Source organism: Schistocerca cancellata, chromosome 6 (genome assembly GCF_023864275.1).
Source record: "Schistocerca cancellata isolate TAMUIC-IGC-003103 chromosome 6, iqSchCanc2.1, whole genome shotgun sequence".
Lineage (NCBI taxonomy): Eukaryota > Metazoa > Arthropoda > Insecta > Orthoptera > Acrididae > Schistocerca > Schistocerca cancellata.
Window position 1 is genome coordinate 517429181 of NC_064631.1, and position 19111 is coordinate 517448291.

The window sequence follows — 19111 nt, forward strand, 5'->3', positions numbered from 1 at the left end:
CGCAGATCTCTCGTGACAACGGCAACTAGGACAGATGCATCTAATATCGTCAGGTCGCTCTTCTTAAGCTCAGTCAATTTCCCCATCCGCTCAGAATCCGACAATAAATTGTACTCGTCCTTGTGAAATTTATTATAATGGCCTTCAATACTAAACTTCCGCTGACCAGCGAGAATACTGCCACATATTAAACATTTCGAATTTTCACGTCTTTGCACAAAGAAAAAATGATTCTCCCATTACTTTTTAAAAGACAGCAAATCTCCACGTCTCCGTTTCCTTGATTTATTCTGCATTTTCCGGTTCTTGAAATACAACGTTCACTACGTAGTGGTCGCTTCGCATCAACGTCCGCATCTTAGCCTGGTACTACACTGCCGCAACCTGCTGGCTGTCGCCACTGCCCCATTCGACGATTGCACGCGAGCAGCACACGTGCAGCGCTGTGCGCTCAAGAGCCGCGTGCAACGTTTGCCCGCCCCTGTATTAAGGCAACACAAAAACGTGTGGTAAAAATTAGTGGTTTCCTAAACTGTTGTGATGTTAGTTATCAACCCTTAAAACAGAGTTAATTTGCGACAAATGCAGATAATATATACGGCTACTCCTCTTTAAGGGAAAACTAAATGCAACCCAATATGTTAGTTACAAAAAATGGTTCAAATGGCTCTGAGCACTATGGGACTTAACTTCTGAGGTCATCAGTCCCCGAGAACTTAGAACTATTTAAACCTAACTAACCTAAGGACAACACACACATCCATGCCCGAGGCAGGATTCGAACCTGCGACCGTAGCGGTCGCGCGGTTCCAGACTGAAGCGCCTAGAACCGCTCGGCCGCCCCGGCCGGCTAGTTACAAAATCTGGAGCAGTAACTAAATCACAAACGTTGATTTGTTACAAATTGCTCATTAATTATGCAAAGGGCAGTGGCAAGTTCCGAAATTTCTCAAAAATGGCCGTATATTTGCGTTGATATTCGATGAAATTCAGATGTGATATATTCTTTCGCTGAACTGTGAACCACAAATGCTGATTTACTATGAGATAAATTACTTATCCAAAACACTTTTACCAGTAACTTACGGAAAGCGTCAGAAAATTCTTATAATAACCAGTTTCTCACATTATTATACAAGGAAATAAGAGAACCATTGTTTTGAATGAGAATAGGCCTACTGTTCCCAAAAATTTCGAAAGATCACAATTAAGTTTAAGCCTACAATTCACGATAACAGTACAAGTTTATCCTAGCACTTGCAAATGTTCGAAATACCATAATGTATCACAACACAAACGGGCACAGGAAACTGAAGCGAAACAAGCTGTGTATCGTGTGTGAGATACAGAGGCGAGCGTGTGTGCCGGGACTTACCCCAGTTCACTGTTAGTAGAGCCACGTCACCATAACGCGTCTGCGTGTAGTGCACTTTATTGCACCACAGTTAAGTATAAAATTAAAAGTCAAAATTTCCATTTAAAAATTTGTCAACATATATTTTATTGTATTAACGTTTTAAATATCAAGTCCTGTTGCAATTAAACTAATAGTTTCTGTAATAATGCAGTTTTAAGAAAGCAATAAGTGGCGCTAAATAATAAAGCTAGAGAGCCAGAATTTGATCGGAAAGTGCCTATGGAGGTCAGAAATATGTGGTGCAAGTTTCAAAGTAAAATAATGAAAATTACAACCGGAATTCACGTTTTTAAGTAAATGCAAGGCACTAAAAATTGGACTTAGAAAAGTAAAAAAAATGTTTTCTGCTTCACCCTAAAAGCAAAAGCTAAGAGACCACGTTAAGCTACCTCTTATAGCTTTTGAGTAATTTAATGAAAACCAGCTTTGTAACTAAAATTAGTCCATTTGTAGTAGATTAAGTACCTGTAATTTTAATAATAGAAAATTTTGGTTGCAGCACATGATAAAACCTACTAAATAATAGAGCTATACCAAATTTTAGAACTATAATAGTAATAACATCCAATACAGCTGGCCGGTTTGGCCGTGCGGTTCTATGCGCTACAGTCTGGAACCGTGTGACCGCTACGGTCGCGGGTACGAATCCTGCCTCGGGGGTGGATGTGTGTGATGTCCTTAAGTTAGTTAGGTTTAAGTAGTTCTAAGTTCTAGGGGACTGATGATCACAGATGTTAAGTCCCATAGTGCTCAGAGCCATTTGAACCATCCAATACAAGTTCAAGTAAAGGTTTCATGATTTTAAACATGGCTGCGGCAGCAACTGTTAAAATTCTTCACAATAAAGGATGACAGCCAAAAACAGTTGCAGGATAAAATTTTTTATTAAAATTCTTGACCAAGGTTTCGGTACATATAAATATACCTTCATCAGAAGTAAAACTTCCTGAACAGAAAGACACATTCATTAGAAAAGCCATATCAACGAAAGTAAGAAACAGAAGCTTAAGTAACGGTGAAATTACTACAGTAGTGTAGGCACAAAATCATTAGTACTTACTAAAATTACATCATGCAATGGAGAATAATAAAAACAATTATGCCAAAGGCGTCGTCAATAATTAAAACATCATCTCCATTTGTACAACATGTGTAATGGGCACAAGGTCAAAGCGAACAGTATTAACAGCATTACTTCACTTATGAACTTTTGAGACACGAGTATGAAAGCACTAGGGCAGATGGTTTCGCCGAGAGAGGGCACTTGCATGTGCCAGACTCGCGCATATTACAATCCATAAGTACTTACATAAGCGCATCCAAAAATTATTAAAAGTTGTGTTAATTCAAACTCTGTCTTAATAAGTAAAACGTATCAGGCCAATTAAAGACATTTATATAAAATAGAAATATGGAAACCAATATATCTGTATCCTAGTGTCAAACGGATAAAGCTTGCGCTTGGAACATCTGACGAGAGAGGGCACTAGTGTAATGCGCGAGAGTCTCGCGTAACATAGGCAGCGAAATACATACTAGCGAAACAACCAAAAAATGTTATAATAAAACGAAAACATCTGTCATTATGAATAAAACATAGTAGTCATTTAACCATACATACACATTGAAATTCATAACAAACAAACATCACAATACGTAGAATCCCAACAAGACAGGAAAAGCGCATTTCACCGGCATTAACAAACAAGAAAATAACTGCTAGTCAGCCAGACTATGTTACATTAAGGCAATGAGGGGTTTGAAACTATCTAAAAAATTTTTGTTTCGAAGCTGCACCTGTTCATTAAGAACAAAACCGTCATTTAGAGATAGATGCTTGAAAATCTCTAATTCTTCAAGCAAGTCTAGTTTGTAACCTTTATTAGCTTCATGAAGCAGCTCTACGTCGTCCAGTTCACTTGGCGTGTGCCGTAAGAGCCATAGATGTTCAGCAAAGGTGGAATTATATACGTTTTCCCCATTTTTACCTAACAAGTGTTCTTTATACCTAACTTTAATGGGTCTACCTGTCTGCCCTATGTAATAGTTTGGGCAGTCGTTACACGTAATTTTGTATACCCCGGACTTAGTGCTGAGTTCTTCTCGTGTTCCAATATTATGAATTACTCTACGTTTCAGGCTATTATTTACGGAAAAGGCAACTCTATAACCGTATTGTTTCTGTAAAAGTCTTCTTATTTTATATGAAACGTTCCCTAAAAATGGAATAGAAATAAAGCTATTACTCTCATACTTTTTTCCCCTGTTATCTCCTAAAGTAGAAAATTCTACAGCTGTTTTTTTCTTAGCAATTAGGTCAATTAATTTAGGGTCGTATCCATTGTCAGTAGCTATTGATTTTAATAAAGATATTTCATTTTCAAAACAATTCTGTGCTAAAGGTGTGTTCACAGCGCGATGAACTGCGGAATGAAAAAAGGAGATCTTATGAGTTTGAGGATGACAGGAATCTGCTGGAATAATATTATCAGAAAAAGTTTCTTTACGAAAAATGTCGAAGCTAATAGTGTTACCCGATAACTTTAGTTTCAAATCAAGAAAATGGAGTTCTCTCTCGTTATTTTGAATCTCTTTTGTGAATTTCATTTTCTCATGGAAACTGTTGAAAACATGAAACAGTTGTTGTAGATCTTGGTCACACCCTTGAAACAGTATGAGTATATCATCAACATAACGAGCATAAAAAGAAATCTTATTGCCTAACGTAGGATTGTTTTTGAAGAAATTTTCTTCTAGTGCATTCACAAAAATGTCAGCTAAGATGCCAGCTAACGGGCAACCCATGGCTAAGCCGAATGGTTGTTCATACATTTTACCATTAAACTGGAAGTAATTGTATCTCTATATTACTAGAACTTTTAAAGATTATTTTAACTTTCATGTAGACAGTATTTGGCATAGTGTTAATGAGTGGTTACACAATCGTAAGGTTGAAATTCAGTGTAGGCATGATTTTAAACTTCATAAACTGGAAAATGTTACCCCAAAATCTAATGTAGTTCATGCAAAAAGAGTTGTCAATTGCGAACACCAATTTTTCGACAGAGTAATAAACAAAACTTCTATAAGCTTTACCCCTCAAGAAAGCGCCATGCTAGCGAGAGGTTTTAAATATAATTTCATGCCTAATATTAACGATCCTAAAGTGGTAGATAATTTTATTGTTGACCTTAAAGTTGGTCTTGATTCTGTAAAAACTGAAAAATCCCAACAAAATAGGATTGCTCATGAATGTAGCGCAATTATAGAAAGAGAGGTCAAGTCGGTAAAAAACAGTGATTTAAAACAGAGAGGGGGTAACATTATTACTAGTATTAACCGTAAACTAAAAAATAATGAGGCTCTCATCACTAAATCAGACAAAGGAAATTCGCTTGTTGTAGCCTATAAAAGTGAATATATTGCTAAAACTTTGGCTTTTTTCGAAGAAAATGGTATATTTGAAATTGAGCAGGATCATACCCCTATGTTACAAAAGCAAATTAGGGATACGTTAAGAAGAAGTAAACATCTTATGAAAGAGTTTCAAAAGAAAACCTTAATTAATATGAACCCTAGAGCACCTATGCTTAGAAGTCAGTTTAAGGTACACAAAAGTCAACACCCAATTCGTCCCATCGTTAACGGAATAAAGAGCCCACATCATAAACTAGCGAGGTTTTTACACACTAAAATTAAAGAAGCCTTTGTTTTTGGAAACAACTACTCTGTTAAAAATAGTGCTGAGGTAATAAACAAGCTAAAATCGATAGAGATCACTTCTTCCTCTCGTTTGGTTTCTTTTGACGTCGTAAGTTTATACACTAATGTTCCAGTGGATATCACTCTTAAGATTATTGAAGGTAACATTCGACAACATAAAACTCTAAGTGAGCTACAGTTGTCGGAACTTATGTCACTCCTGCATGTTGTACTAGATTACAATTACTTCCAGTTTAATGGTAAAATGTATGAACAACCATTCGGCTTAGCCATGGGTTGCCCGTTAGCTGGCATCTTAGCTGACATTTTTGTGAATGCACTAGAAGAAAATTTCTTCAAAAACAATCCTACGTTAGGCAATAAGATTTCTTTTTATGCTCGTTATGTTGATGATATACTCATACTGTTTCAAGGGTGTGACCAAGATCTACAACAACTGTTTCATGTTTTCAACAGTTTCCATGAGAAAATGAAATTCACAAAAGAGATTCAAAATAACGAGAGAGAACTCCATTTTCTTGATTTGAAACTAAAGTTATCGGGTAACACTATTAGCTTCGACATTTTTCGTAAAGAAACTTTTTCTGATAATATTATTCCAGCAGATTCCTGTCATCCTCAAACTCATAAGATCTCCTTTTTTCATTCCGCAGTTCATCGCGCTGTGAACACACCTTTAGCACAGAATTGTTTTGAAAATGAAATATCTTTATTAAAATCAATAGCTACTAACAATGGATACGACCCTAAATTAATTGACCTAATTGCTAAGAAAAAAACAGCTGTAAAATTTTCTACTTTAGGAGATAACAGGGGAAAAAAGTATGAGAGTAATAGCTTTATTTCTATTCCATTTTTAGGGAACGTTTCATATAAAATAAGAAGACTTTTACAGAAACAATACGGTTATAGAGTTGCCTTTTCCGTAAATAATAGCCTGAAACGTAGAGTAATTCATAATATTGGAACACGAGAAGAACTCAGCACTAAGTCCGGGGTATACAAAATTACGTGTAACGACTGCCCAAACTATTACATAGGGCAGACAGGTAGACCCATTAAAGTTAGGTATAAAGAACACTTGTTAGGTAAAAATGGGGAAAACGTATATAATTCCACCTTTGCTGAACATCTATGGCTCTTACGGCACACGCCAAGTGAACTGGACGACGTAGAGCTGCTTCATGAAGCTAATAAAGGTTACAAACTAGACTTGCTTGAAGAATTAGAGATTTTCAAGCATCTATCTCTAAATGACGGTTTTGTTCTTAATGAACAGGTGCAGCTTCGAAACAAAAATTTTTTAGATAGTTTCAAACCCCTCATTGCCTTAATGTAACATAGTCTGGCTGACTAGCAGTTATTTTCTTGTTTGTTAATGCCGGTGAAATGCGCTTTTCCTGTCTTGTTGGGATTCTACGTATTGTGATGTTTGTTTGTTATGAATTTCAATGTGTATGTATGGTTAAATGACTACTATGTTTTATTCATAATGACAGATGTTTTCGTTTTATTATAACATTTTTTGGTTGTTTCGCTAGTATGTATTTCGCTGCCTATGTTACGCGAGACTCTCGCGCATTACACTAGTGCCCTCTCTCGTCAGATGTTCCAAGCGCAAGCTTTATCCGTTTGACACTAGGATACAGATATATTGGTTTCCATATTTCTATTTTATATAAATGTCTTTAATTGGCCTGATACGTTTTACTTATTAAGACAGAGTTTGAATTAACACAACTTTTAATAATTTTTGGATGCGCTTATGTAAGTACTTATGGATTGTAATATGCGCGAGTCTGGCACATGCAAGTGCCCTCTCTCGGCGAAACCATCTGCCCTAGTGCTTTCATACTCGTGTCTCAAAAGTTCATAAGTGAAGTAATGCTGTTAATACTGTTCGCTTTGACCTTGTGCCCATTACACATGTTGTACAAATGGAGATGATGTTTTAATTATTGACGACGCCTTTGGCATAATTGTTTTTATTATTCTCCATTGCATGATGTAATTTTAGTAAGTACTAATGATTTTGTGCCTACACTACTGTAGTAATTTCACCGTTACTTAAGCTTCTGTTTCTTACTTTCGTTGATATGGCTTTTCTAATGAATGTGTCTTTCTGTTCAGGAAGTTTTACTTCTGATGAAGGTATATTATATGTACCGAAACCTTGGTCAAGAATTTTAATAAAAAATTTTATCCTGCAACTGTTTTTGGCTGTCATCCTTTATTGTCAAGTAAAGGTATAGTTCAGAGGTAACGATCTACCATTAGTTCCACTATAAAAATTCTGGAAGGCAAAGTTTTTATTCAAGCTAGCTGAAACATTTTCTGAGTTTTCAAACAACTTCCCTAAATACGTGTAAAAATTAAGGAGATTCTAGATTAATTCAAAAGTTTGTTATTAAAGATTATCTGTCCGAGAAAGTGATCGTTCAGAGGCAGCTAAAGTGCGTTTAGGCAGTAGACAACAGATGTTCCCTCGGCCGTCCGCTGTAGCACATACAGGGTGTTTCAAAAATGACCGGTATATTTGAAACGGCAATAAAAACTAAACGAGCAGCGATAGAAATACACCGTTTGTTGCAATATGCTTGGGACAACAGTACATTTTCAGGCGGACAAACTTTCGAAATTACAGTAGTTACAATTTTCAACAACAGATGGCGCTGCAAGTGATGTGAAAGATATAGAAGACAACGCAGTCTGTGGGTGCGCCATTCTGTACGTCGTCTTTCTGCTGTAAGCGTGTGCTGTTCACAACGTGCAAGTGTGCTGTAGACAACATGGTTTATTCCTTAGAACAGAGGATTTTTCTGGTGTTGGAATTCCACCGCCTAGAACACAGTGTTGTTGCAACAAGACGAAGTTTTCAACGGAGGTTTAATGTAACCAAGGGACCGAAAAGTGATACAATAAATGACCTGTTTGAAAAATTTCAACGGACTGGGAACGTGACGGATGAACGTGCTGGAAAGGTAGGGCGACCGCGTACAGCAACCACAGAGGGCAACGCGCAGATAGTGCAGCAGGTGATCCAATAGCGGCCTCGGGTTTCCGTTCGCCATGTTGCAGCTGCGGTCCAAATGACGCCAACGTCCACGTATCGTCTCATGCGCCAGAGTTTACACCTCTATCCATACAAAATTCAAACGCGGCAACCCCTCAGCGCCGCTACCATTGCTGCACGAGAGACATTCGCTAACGATATAGTGCACAGGATTGATGACGGCGATATGCATGTGGGCAGCATTTGGTTTACTGACGAAGCTTATTTTTACCTGGACGGCTCCGTCAATAAACAGAACTGGCGCATATGGGGAACCGAAAAGCCCCATGTTGCAGTCCCATCGTCCCTGCATCCTTAAAAAGTACTGGTCTGGGCCGCCATTTCTTCCAAAGGAATCATTGGCCCATTTTTCAGATCCGAAACGATTACTGCATCTCGCTATCTGGACATTCTTCGTGAATTTGTGGCGGTACAAACTGCCTTAGACGACACTGCGAACACCTCGTAGTATTTTGTGCAAGATGTTGCCCGGCCACATCGCACGGCCGACGTCTTTAATTTCCTGAATGAATATTTCGATGATCATGTGATTGCTTTGGGCTATCCGAAACATACAGGAGGCGGCGTGGATTGGCCTCCCTATTCGCCAGACATGAACCCCTGTGACTTCTTTCTGTGGGGACACGTGAAAGACCAGGTGTACCGCCAGAATCCAGAAACAATTGAACAGCTGAAGCAGTACATCTCATCTGCATGTGAAGCCATTCCGCCAGACACGTTGTCAAAGGTTTCGGGTAATTTCATTCAGAGACTACGCCATATTATTGCTACGCATGGTGGATATGTGGAAAATATCGTACTATAGAGTTTCCCAGACCGCAGCGTCATCTGTTGTTGACAATTGTAACTACTGTAATTTCGAAAGTTTGTCTGCCTGAAAATGTACTGTTGTCCCAAGCATATTGCAACAAACGGTGTATTTCTATCGCTGCTCGTTTAGTTTGTATTGCCGTTTCAAATATACCGGTCATTTTTGAAACACCCTGTATATACATACAGCCCGAGAAGCAGGAAAAAGGTGCACTTCGCGCTCAGCCACTGTAAGATCCACGTCTGTTAAACATCGGATCGCGCTCTGCCTCGGATGATGTCAGAGACGAGCTGTGACAAAACGCGTATTTTTCGTAATGACGGATAGGGAACTCGCGAGGACTGTACACCGCCTTGAATCGCTTAGAATTCGCTAAAGTACCTGCTAGTATTCCGTCAGTGATAATTATAAATCAGCGTGGCAAGTGTGACTATTATTTCCACTTTTGTGGCGAGCATTTATTTCAACACTAAAACTATATACCTGATCTAGCTAAACAGAAAGAGAATAGAAACATTTCCTTCAGTGGGCTGGACCAAAATGTGGCCACACAGACTGGAAACTAAGGTTAGTATGTTCTCTATCGCTTTCTGGGTGACCACCAAATTAGTTGCCAGTCTCGCGTGACAAAGACGGCGTGCTGTACATACAAAAACGCCGCCCCACAAAACCTAGCAATTGTAATGTTGGTTGCTTTGAGATGAGGATCGTATAGATTATCCATTCAACATGGTGCGCTTAAATTCACAGGAATGTCTATATTCACAGTTTAAGTACATTAAATAGCACAGCACTTTTCATTAAAATTAATATAATAAACTTTTAAAGAGAGACCTGATAAGCACTGAAGATATTTATCTACTGTGGTTGTAAAATATTTAATTATAAAATAATTATAAAAATATGTCAGCCAAGGTATTAAAAATTTTAGGTCACTTAGCTATAGATAATCAGCAGTTATGTTATGGGCCTCAATTAACCCATACCTGCCTTTAAGTAATACAAACTCAGATTTCATTACACGCCACTGGTTTCTATTTGCGAAGTACACAAGCCACCATAGTTTTCTGAAGAAAAGAAGCAGAAGTTCCACTCTGCCTTGTCGCGTCTTCTTCTAAAAGTAACAGTGACACACAGCATCCTTTACGAAATTTGGCTGGTTTATAGTTTACATTTGAAATCTAAGTGTAGATCGACAAACGATTTCGTATTGAAATAAATACCAACTTTTATCACTGTAAAAATCTTTAGTTTAAAATACTGAAACTATAAGGATGTTATTTTTAAATACATAATGTAGCTGTCACTGCCAAATGTAGATGTTGGCGTGTGGTGGAGGAATGTTGGACATGGACGGAAACTGCCAGGATGTGCCATATTAAAACTTGGCCATGATCTTCAAGTGTTTTAATATTCCCAGCTACAGAGCTGCGTTCCTCTCTGTCTGGGTCATGTACTCATAACATCTAGGTTAGGTCAGTGGGTCCCTTCTGCCTGTAACTTGCGCCATGCAAACCGCTGCGTTTAATCTCTTCAGCGGTTCCACGGAACTGTGGCCTCCATTCTACATCGCAACCGCTGGTAAGCGTAACTTCTGTCAACATGCCCCCACCTGGCTGTAACTTGTGCGCTCAGATATATTGCACCGAATCTAACTTTTTCCTATCTTAAACGGTGGTGCCGCTACAATAAATAAACACGTGAGATAAGCATTCACTTTACAGCCAACCACTATATTATTACTCAACTTGCAGTTCCAATTATGTGATGCTTTCACACGTTTTGCTAATATCGCTTCCCTACTCGAAATTGATGGCTTCCCTGATCGAAGTCCACTTCACGTTGTAGCACAGACAAAATCAGACTCTAACATGCTGTAGAACAGACCAAATAAAACTGTTGCATTTCGCGTGATGTGCTGCTATGTCCAATCCTCTTTAACAAATGCTCCTGAAATGTGAAGTGGCAGCTTACTGTTTGTGGCTCTGGATGCTGCAAGCTCTTCAATTCTACGTATACCCAGCAATTTGCCTCTCGCAGCTTGTAGATCCCCATGATCCACAATACGAGTGGCTTTTCACATCACAATAAATCAGAGAAAATCTCTTCTCCAGTAACAAATAGTTTAGCTGCACTTTTTATGAAACAGTAGCACCATTCAGCAGTCATCCGAGGCTTATTTCACGAGTACTCGATTTTCACGACACACGCAGTACATGTTCATTGTGCTGACACTACTGATGACTTCTTAGACAGTATTTGTTCGAGAGCTATCTCTGCTCAAAAAGGGCGGGATGCCGCCGCTCAGATAAATATGCGGGAAGCCTCTTAACAATTATTACTTATTTCTAAAACCATAACTGATTATAATATACAGTATGTAATTTTACACTCGTTCTAACACTCTAAGCTTTCTTAACAAAATAAATAGAACATAATGTATTTGATTATTTATTCATATAGTTTGGAAAATGTGTAGCTTAGGTTGTTTGTCATTTCCGCCACGAGGTGGCTGCACGCTACCGTGATTTGTGACCCACCCGTTTTTACAACTATACTGCGTCATTGCAGCCGCTAGATGGCATGAGCCCCTACATTAGGTGTGTCACACACAACGCCTCTTGCAATGCCAGCGGACCACTGCTTCAGCAGTGCCAACTGTTAGTTTTCATAGTTACGATGTATAAAGATGAACAATTTACCTGATCAAAATATACTAATTCTGATAATAAAGATATTTTTACAGTATCCTAAACGATCGAGTGTAAGTTCAAGAAAGGCTATCTTGAATGAGATTTTCACTCTGCAGCGGAGTGTGCGCTGATATGAAACTTCCTGGCAGATTAAAACTGTGTGCCCGACCGAGACTCGAACTCGGGACCTGTGCCTTTCGCGGGAAAGTGCTCTACCAACTGAGCTACCGAAGCACGACTCACGCCCGGTACTCACAGCTTTACTTCTGCCAGTACCTCGTCTCCTACCTTCCAAACTTTACAGAAGCTCTTCTGCGAACCTTGCAGAACTAGCACTCCTGAAAGAAAGGAGTGCTTTCTTTCAGGAGTGCTAGTTCTGCAAGGTTCGCAGAAGAGCTTCTGTAAAGTTTGGAAGGTAGGAGACGAGGTACTGGCAGAAGTAAAGCTGTGAGTAGCGGGCGTGAGTCGTGCTTCGGTAGCTCAGTTGGTAGAGCACTTGCCCGCGAAAGGCAAAGGTCCCGAGTTCGAGTCTCGGTCGGGCACACAGTTTTAATCTGCCAGGAAGTTTCAAGGCTATCTTGTACGAGGGCTACCACAAAGTACATTACGTTTTCGTTTGTGTCCGTTAGGGGCGGGGCTAGCGCTGCCATCTTGGTGTCATGGCATTCCGCCGCTCAGTCGGCATCCTGCCGTGCTAGTGAGAGGTTCATGCTGTACTCCGTTGAGTTACTGTGACAGTTTGAAGTGTCAGCGTTAATTGAAAATGCCGCGAAGTGTGAAGTGCGTGCTGTAATAAGGTTTCTGACTCTTAGGTTGTTCGCAGATGATACTGTAATTTACCATCTATTAAGGTCATACAAAGACCAGTATCAGTTGCAAAGCGATTTAGAACAGATTGCTGTATGGTGTGGCAGGTGGCAGTTGACGCTAAATAACGAAAAGTGTGAGGTGATCCACATGAGTCCCAAAAGAAATCCGTTGGAATTCGATTACTTGATAAATAGTACAATTCTCAAGACTGTCAATTCAACTAAGTACCTTGGTGTTAAATTACGAACAACTTCAGTTGGAAAGACCACATAGATAATATTGTGGGGAAGGCGAGCCAAAGGTTGCGTTTCATTGGCAGGACACTTAGAAGATGCAACAAGTCCACTAAAGAGACAGCTTACACTACACTCGTTCATCCTCTGTTAGAATATTGCTGCGCAGTGTGGGATCCTTACCAGGTGGGATTGATGAAGGACATCGAAAGGGTGCAAAAAAGGGCAGCTCGTTTTGTATTATCACGTAATAGGGGAGAGAGTATGGCAGATATGATACGCGAATTGGGATGGAAGTCATTACAGCAAAGGCGTTTTTCGTTGCGGCGAGATCTATTTACGAAATTTCAGTCACCAACTTTCTATTCTGAATGCGAAAATATTTTGTTGATCCCAACCTACATAGGTAGGAATGATCATCAAAATAAAATAAGAGAAATCAGAGCTCGAACAGAAAGGTTTAGGTGTTCGATTTTCCCGCGTGCTGTTCGGGAATGGAATGGTAGAGAGATAGTATGATTGTGGTTTGATGAACCCTCTGCCAAGCACTTAAATGTGAATTGCAGAGTAGTCATGTAGATATAGATGTAGATGAAAAAACTGTACACCGATAGAAATGTATCGGCAGCTTTCTGAAGTGTATGGGGACAACATAATCACTGAAGGTGGAGTGCATCAATGGATAATAAAATTTAAAAATGGCCGAACTAACGTTCACAACGAAGAGCGAACTGGAAGAACCACCATAGTGACTGCCGAAGTTGTCGAAAAAGTCGATGCCGTGGTCTGTGAAAACCGTAATTTCACAATAACGGAACTCTCTATGAGTTTTCCACAAATTTCACGAAGTTTGTTCCACGAGATCATTACCAAAAAGCTTGGTTACCACAAGTTTTGTGCAAGATGGATACCAAAAATCTTGACAGAGATTCACAAAAATCAGCGAATGGCTGCAGCGTTAATGTTTTTGGACGCTTACGAGAAAGATGGCGACTCATTACTCGATCGCATCGTTACTGTTGATGAAAAATGGGTTAAGCATGTGACCTGCGAAACAAAATTGCAGTCAATGCAGTGGGGGCACACAAATTCCCCCCCCCCCCCCAAAAACCCAAGAAATGCATGCAGACAATGTCGGCAAGGAAGGTGATGGCGACTGTCTTTTGGGACAGAAAAGGTGTGATTTTTGTGGATTTCCTGGAAAGAGGCACTACAATAAACTGTCAAAGGTATTGCCAAACTCTGCACAACCTCAGAAGAGCAATACAAAACAAGCGCAGGGGAAAGTTGGGCTCAAAGATCTTGCTGATTCACGACAATGCCCGGGCCCACACGGCAAATGCCATTCGTGAAGTTCTCGAATCTTTTAAGTGGGAGTTGTTTCCTCATCCGCCGTACAGTCCCGACCTGGCACCGAGCGACTTCCACATATTCCCAGCAATAAAGAAGTGGTTGGCTATGCAGCGTTTTGATGACGACGTACAGCTTCAAGAAGAGGTAACCACGTGGTTGAAGGCGCAGGCGGCCGAATTTTATGACAAAGGAATTTCCAAGCTCGTCCATCGGTACGATAAGTGCCTTAATTTAAATGGCAACTATGTAGAAAAGTAGTATTTAAGTGTGGCTTTCATCTGTATATAATAAAAAAATTTCCAATACTTTATTTATTTTTAATTCCAAAACGTAATGTACTTTGTGGATAGCCCTCGTAATAGACTTACTTGTGATTTCTTTAAACAGCGTCACTTTATTTCTTCACATACTCACGCCTTTCGGATGTTTATTTGTCTGCAGTCAGAACTAACATGTAATTTACAGTGAAACACCAAAGAAACTGATAGAGACATGCATATTCAGATACAGAGATAAGTAAACAGGCAGAATATGGCACTGCGGTCGGCAACGCTCATATAAGACAATTGTCCAGCGCAGTTGTTAAATTGGTTGCTGCTGCTACACTGGCAGGTTATCAAGATTTAAGTAAGTTTGAATGAAGTGTTAAATTCGACGCACGAGTGATGGGACACAGCATCTCCAAGGTAGCGAAGAAGTGGGTTGTTCCCGTATGACCATTTCACAAATGTATCATGAATATCAGGAATCTGGCAAAACATCCTATCTCCGTCATCACTGCAGCCAGAAAAAGATCCTGCAAAAATGGGACCAACGATGACTGAAGAGAATCTTTCAAAGTGATGGAAGTGCAACCCTTCCGCAATTTGCTGCACAGTTTAATGCTGGGCCATCAACAAGTGTTGGCGTGCGAACTATTCAACGAAACATCACCGATACGGGCTTTTGGAGCCAAAGGCCCACTCGTGTACCCTTGATGACTGCATGGCACAGAGTTTTACACCTCGCCTGGGCCCGTCAACACCGACAATGGCCTGTTGATCACTGGAAACAGCCGGCCGGTGTGGCCAAGCGGTTCTAGGCGCTTCAGTCTGGAACCGCACGATAGATACGGTCACAGGTTCGAATACTGCCTCGGGCATGGATGTGTTTGATGTCCTTAGGTTGGTTCGGTTTACGTCGTTCTAAGTTCTAGGGGACTGATGACCTCACATGTTTAGTCCCATAGTGCTCAGAGACACTTGACTGGAGGAGGATATTGGTGTTTAACGTCCCGTCGACAATGAGGTCATTAGAGATGGAGCACAAGCTCGGATTAGGGAAGGATGGGGAATGAAGGCTGCCGTGCCCTTTCAAAGGAACCATCCCGGTATTTGCCTGGATTGATCTAGGAAAATCACGGAAAACCTAAATCAGGATAGCCGGATGTGGGATTGAACCGTTGTCCTCCCGAATGCGAGTCCAGTGTGCTAACCACTGCGCCACATCGCTCGGTGGACACTTGACTGGAAACATGTTGCCTGACTGAGCGACTCTCGTTTCAAATTGTATTGAGGGGATGGACATGTATGGGTATGGAGTCAACTTCATGAATCCATGGACCCTGCATGTCAGCAGGGGACTGTTCAAGCTTGTGGAGGCTCTGTAATGGTGTGGGGCGTGTGCAGTTGGAGTGGTGTGGGACCCCTGATACTTCTAGATACGCCTCTGACAGGTGACACTTACGTCATAATCCTGTCTGATAACCTGCACCCTTTCATGTCCATTGTGAATTCCAGCAGGACAATGCGACGACCGACACGTCCATAATTGCTATAGAGTAGCTCCAGGAACGTTCTCCTGAGTTTAAATACTTACGCTGGGCACCAAACTCCCCAGACATAAACATTATTGAGAGTATCTGTGATGTTCTCGGATGTGCTGTTCAGAAGAGATCTCCACCCCTTCGTACTCTTACGGATTTATTGACAGCCCTGCAGGATATATGGTGGTAATGCCCTAGAGAAGAAAACGGTTCCTGGTGATTTACTATGATCGTGAATTTTTAATCAGAAAATTGTTGATAAGAAAACTGCATGAAGTAAATTGCATAGACCCAAAGAGCCCGTTTTGCTTCTGCAAACTTCAAAAGCAAACCTCTATATGAGACGTTTTCCAATCCTGTTAAAATTCTGATAATAAAATCCTTTGATTGTGAAAACAGTAAAACACTCCAAAGTTAATTTTATAAATAAGGGCACAGTATATTTTAATTTTGCTTACTAGTAACAGTTTAACCCATATAAATTTGCATCTAAAATGAATGAATGGAAATATTACATCAAATTTACCTTCTTGTCTTTCAAAGCAAAATTATACATTATACCTCAACTCTTTCCTCCTGGGTACCTCGTATTACTTTTCTCATCCTAACTTAATTCCTCTCTGTGGGGAAAAGACAATTTCTCAACAAAACCAAAACGATCTCTTTCCCTTTACAATCTCATAAGGAGTAAATCCCATTACATCATGACTTACAGTGGTCATTACATCCTCAATATTTTCCACAATATCTTCTCATGAACTATGGTTATTGCTACAATATGTACAGCACAGTCGCCCAATTTCCCTCTTACAATGCTCTGCTGGATGGTAAGTTGACGTATATATTACTGTTAATCCATAGTTGGCAAGGTCTTCCTTCCACTTCTTACTTGTGAACTGTGCCCCATTATCAGAAAGTATGGCCTTCAGTTCACCAAACTCTACGAAATAGTCCTTACCTAATTTAGTCAAGATCACTTTACCAGTCGCCTTATACAAAGGATAGAGTTTTATAAATTTAGAGAATACTTCCAACACTACAAAGATATAAGCAAAACCTCCTTTCGTTTTCGGCAAAGGGCCTTAAAAATCCACTGCTAACAATTCCATTAAGTCATCTGGTTTGACATTTTGCATGGGAAGTCTGCAAATTTGATTAGTAACCTTTGCTCTTTGACTTTGTCACACATCTTAATACGGTTGTTTACTCTCATCATGTTGTCAAAAGTTATGCACCCTTTCAATTTTTGTACACACTTGTTTGCTCCTTTGTGTCCAAAACTCAAATGAATATAGTCAATTATATCATCTTTGTACTCGCTGGGCCAACACACCTTCCAATCGTCTGAATCTTCATTAGTTCACCTAAAAAAAACCATCAAGCATCTTGTAATATTTCGCCAATTTATTATTAGTACCTGGCATATCTTAGTCCCAGTTTATCATTTTATATATTGCATCATGATTCTGATACTTCCTCATGTACTTACAGATGCCTTCTATTTTTTTCTCCAGGAACTCCTTTTGCATAGCACAATTTAACATATTTCTCACCTACTTCCTGTCTTGCTTCTCCATATGCTCCCAATGGTAACCTAGACAATGCGCCTGCTACATTGCTTTGTGTGCCCTTAATGTATTTTATTTCAAACTCAAATTGTTGCACAAACACTGTCCACCTCATCGATCGTGTATCCAGCAACCTAAATTTCTTAAAAAAGATAAGAGCCCTGTGATCATTGTAAATGACAGTTTTGTTGCCCCACACGTAGTCTCTGAATTTTTTGAATCCCCAAATTATTGCCAGAGCTTCTCTTGCAGTCACACTGTAATTTCTTTCATACCTCATTAACGTTCTGCTTGCAAAAGCAATTGTCATCTTCCTTTTCATAATCCCCAAATTTTGAAATAATTAAACTCCAATATCATAACCACTAGAATCAGTTCCCAGACAAAAAGGTCGACTAAGATCCGGATGGTGCAAAATCCTATCCTCTTCAAGGCCTTTTTAAGATGGTTAAACACTTCTTCACATTCATCTGTCCATACAAAAGGTATTGTAGGACTTAACAATTTGTTTGACCATAGGTTGTTTAACACTTGTCCTGACAGAAAATTTCTATAAAAATTGCACAAACCTAAAAACGACTTCAACTGCTTCCGAGTCTTTGGTGATGGACACTCTTTTATTGCTTTTATCCTTTCAAGGTCAACCTAAATACCAGCGGTAGACAAGATTTTATCCAAGAATGTTACTTCTTTTCGTACAAAATCACATTTATTAAGCCTAAGGACCATGCTCCCTTTCCTCAGAGCTTGAAACACCTCATCCAACAGTCTACAATGCTCTTCCCAAGATTCAGTGGCAACCAACAGGTCGTCCACTTACACCGATATTTTGGATCTCAACTCTGGTCCTAATACAAGGTCGAGGGCCTGAATGAATACTGACACATTAATATTTAACCAAAATGGTACCACAGTGTACTGGTAACATTTCCCATTTACCAAAAAATGAGTATATTTTCTATACTCCTTCGCGACTGGGACTTGCCAGTAACCAACTGTCAGATGAAGACTGCTAATATAATTCATACTGTAAAATTTTTGCAATACTCCTTCCATATTCTCAGGGCGATCAGTATCTCTATTCACTACAGTATTCACCATCCTAGCATCTATAACCACTTTCACACAACCTTCTTTCTTGCCAATAACTATTAATGGACTATTGTATTCACTTTTACTTCTCTCCATAACACCATACTCTATCATCATCTCAGTTCCCTTACGTACTGCTTCCCTCAACGGGAACGGTATGGGGAAAGGTTTTCTTGCAAAGGGTTCATGTGGTTTCAGATATGACTTGCATTCGAAGTTCTTAACTTTACCTGGCTTATCTGAAAACACTTCTCTACACACCCTAAAGAACTTCTTTTAATTCATCGTTCCGTTGCTCACTTAACCCTTCTGCCTTGTCCATTCGGACCTTCAACTCCTCTATTGTTCCTCTTTCATCTTTATTACCACCAACGTCTAGGTCCAGTTCTAAATCCCCAACGTCCATTCCTTTTGGCATCACCCTTATCTTCAATTGTCCTACTAGATTATTGTTATCTGTCACAATACCCTCAAAATTCAACCTCATTTCCAACCCCCAATTATCAAAACTGATAAAACCAACCTCACAATTAA